Source organism: Nilaparvata lugens, chromosome 14, assembly GCF_014356525.2.
Source record: "Nilaparvata lugens isolate BPH chromosome 14, ASM1435652v1, whole genome shotgun sequence".
Classification (NCBI taxonomy): Eukaryota; Metazoa; Arthropoda; class Insecta; order Hemiptera; family Delphacidae; genus Nilaparvata; species Nilaparvata lugens.
The window spans coordinates 261,947-266,005 of NC_052517.1; positions in this window are offsets into that span (position 1 = coordinate 261,947).

The window sequence follows — 4,059 nt, forward strand, 5'->3', positions numbered from 1 at the left end:
AGAAGAAGAAGAAGAAGAAGAAGAAGAAGAAGAAGAAGAAGAAGAAGAAGAAGAAGAAGAAGAAGAAGAAGAAGAAGAAGAAGAGAAGAAGAAGAAGAAGAAGAAGAAGAAGAAGAAGAAGAAGAAGAAGAAGAAGAAGAAGAAGGATCGAGAAAGAGAAAATGAAGTAGATGAAGAAGAAGGAAGAAGAACGTGAAGGAGAAGTAAAAGAAGTAAAGGACGGTAGAAAGGTTTGATTGATTGATTGAGTACTTTATTTATGTAGATTACAATATATACTGGCTTATACACTTATATACAATAGCTTACAATACAGCAAAATTATAGATAAATTTACATAATATAGACTGAGAAAATAATTATTGAACTGTATATATGATATGAAAAAGCAATTTGTAATATAATAACTATAGATAATAATTATATTGATATGCATCTACATAAATTGGCGGAGCTTTGGACATATCAATGTCCATTCTTCGGAAACAATATTAAAAATATCCTCCCCACTAACTCTCTACCAAAGAGTGAGAGTGAGAGAGAGTGGAGTGAGGGAAAAATATATTGTTGATGTTCAAGAAGGAGAAGGTGAAGTAATAGATCAAGAGAAGAAAAAGATGATAATGAAGAAGAAGAGGAAGATGAAGAAGAAGAAGGATCGAGAAAGAGAAAAGGAAGTAGATGAAGAAGAAGGAAGAAGAATGTGAAGGAGAAGTAAAAGAAGTAAAGGACGGTAGAGAGGTGAGTGATATCGAAGTATGTGCAGTAGAAGTGGAAGAATATGGCTGAGAAAGATATCAGGATAAGCTGATAATAATATGAAGATCATGGATAATAGGAAGATGATAATAGGAGATAATGGATGATAATAGCTGATAATAGGAAGATCATGGATTTCTTGGTAGGTGAAGAAGAGGAGGAAGAAGAAGAAGAAGAAGAAGAAGAAGAAGAAAAAGAGAAGGAAGAATAAGTGTGAAGTTCTGTGAGGAATAAGAAGTGTTGAAAGAGAAAGAGAAGCGAGAATGTATAAAGTAGAAAGGACGTGATGAGAAGAACATGAAGACAACAGAGTTTCGAAAAAAGAGAAATGGAAGAGAGAATAATATAAAAGAAATTGAGAGTGTAGAGGAGAGATTTATTTATGGGACATCCTATTAGCTAAGTGGGATACTTACGCCGCATTTTATGAATTTATGACAATAATCATTCGGCATATTTTATATATTAGGGAACTTCTACACTATAGTCATGAATATACAAACACGGATGTATAATAATTTAGGTTTATCTTTTACTTATCTCTTTCCTGTATAGGGCTACTTGTAATATAAATATAAAGAAAATAAAAATCTCAGTACCCTTTTTTTAAAATAATATTTTATAAATATTATAAATGAATAATAATAATAATAAAATATTTTAAAAAAAGGTACTGAGATTTTATTTTCTTTATATTTATCTTTTACTGTTTGACTATAAATTGACTAATTGACGGTTCTAGTCTCAACAAGAATGTTTTGTTCCATCATAAGTCTGTGGTTTTTCTACCGATTTTGTTTAGTTTATACACATTTTCTGGAGAATTTTAAGGTCTATATTTTTTATCTTCATCAATACCTCTGTAAAATCGACCGTTTTTGAGAAAAATAGGATTGAATGTTGAAATTATTGACTGTTTAAGCCTCAAGAATAATATTTTTTTTGAATCATTAGTATGTTTGTTGATCGATTTCGTCGGTTGTTTATGAAGAATTTCGAGTTCTATTTTTTATATCTTTATCAATTTTCCTTTAAAATTGATCGTTTCTGAGAAAACTGGAATTTATTGAAGTTGACATATAGTAAGGTGCATGTTATAATGACAGTGGAGAAAGATAGGAGAACAACATTAACGATCCTTTTGTCTTGTCAATGCCTTCTATAGACTGTAGCTGATACATGCTCATTAATGTAATATCAACTGTCCATTCTTCGGAACAATATTAAAAATATCCTCCCCACTAACTCTCTACCAAAGAGTGAGAGTGAGAGAGAGTGGAGTGAGGGAAAAATATATTGTTGATGTTCAAGAAGGAGAAGTGAAGTAATAGATCAAGAGAAGAAAAAGAAGAAGAAGAAGAGAAGAAGAAGAAGAGAAGAAGAAGAAGAAGAAGAAGAAGAAGAAGAAGAAGAAGAAAGAAGAAGAAGAAGAAGAAGAAGAAGAAGAAGAAGAAGAAGAAGAAGAAGAAGAAGAAGAAGAAGAGAAGAAGAAGAAGAAGAAGAAGAAGAAGAAGAAGAAGAAGAAGAGAAGAAGAAGAAGAAGAAGAAGAAGAAGAAGAAGAAGAGAAGAAGAAGAAGAAGAAGAAGAAGAAGAAAAGAAGAAGAAGAAGAAGAAGAAGAAGAAGAAGAAGAAGAAGAAGAAGAAGAAGAAGAAGAAGAAGAAGAAGAAGAAGAAGAAGAGAAGAAGAAGAAGAGAAGAAGAAGAAGAAGAAGAAGAAGGAAGAAGAACGTGAAGGAGAAGTAGAAGAAGTAAAGGACGGTAGAAAGGTTTGATTGATTGATTGAGTACTATATTTATGTAGATTACAATATACTGGCTTATACACTTATATACAATAGCTTACAATACAGCAAAATTATAGATGAATTTACATAATATAGACTAAGAAAATAATTATTATTGAACTGTATAGAAATTGAGAGTGATAGAGAGAGAGATAAAATGGGTAAGAATGGTTCATAGAAGAGAAGTAAATCATGAATTCATTGATGACTGTCATATTGACAATATGCAACTAGATATTAGTTGAGATAGGCGATCCTTTAATTTATTTATGGGACATCCTATTAGCTAAGTGGGATACTTACGCCGTATTTTATGAATTTATGACAATAATCATTCGGCATATTTTATATATTAGGGAACTTCTACACTATAGTCATGAATATACAAACACGGATGTATAATAATTGAGGTTTATCTTTTACTTATCTCTTTCCTGTATAGGGCTACTTGTAATATAAATATAAAGAAAATAAAAATCTCAGTACCCTTTTTTTAAAATAATATTTTATAAATATTATAAATGAATAATAATAATAATAAAATATTTTAAAAAAAGGTACTGAGATTTTATTTCTTTATATTTATCTTTTACTGTTTGACTATAAATTGACTAATTGACGGTTCTAGTCTCAACAAGAATGTTTTGTTCCATCATAAGTCTGTGGTTTTTCTACCGATTTTGTTTAGTTTATACACATTTTCTGGAGAATTTTAAGGTCTATATTTTTTATTTCCATCAATACCTCTGTAAAATCGACCGTTTTTGAGAAAAATAGGATTGAATGTTGAAATTATTGACTGTTTAAGCCTCAAGAATAATATTTTTTTTTTTGAATCATTAGTATGTTTGTTGATCGATTCCGTCAGTTGTTTATGAAGAATTTCGAGTTCTATTTTTTATATCTCTATCAATTTTCCTGTAAAATTGACCGTTTCTGAGAAAACTGGAATTTATTGAAGTTGACATATAGTAAGGTGCATGTTATAATGACAGTGGAGAAAGATAGGAGAACAACATTAACGATCCTTTTGTCTTGTCAATGCCTTCTATAGACTGTAGCTGATACATGCTCATTAATGTAATATCAACTGTTAATTCTTATTTAAAATAATTAATTATATTAATCTTATATATCTCATATATTATTATAATTTTATTAATCTTATATATTTTTTTAAGCAAGAAATTAAAATTATTTTTCGATAATTTCATAATGAATTTCCATAATTAAGATGAAAAATTTTGTTATTTGATTATCAATTCTACATTGTTAAAAGACGATCTGGCAACAGAGAAAGAGATAACATTGATGCCATTATAACGTGGACATCACTATAGTGTCAATAATATAATTTCGCAAACATTTGTTCTCGGTCAACTCCTACGACGTAGAATCAACTTTTAAAAAACTTACTTGTCCCGTCATCTTGCGGTAATGACTTGATCGGTGACAAAGATGTATAGAATAGATGGCAGATGCTGTTTAGATGACAAAGGCAGTGGACCGATCCGA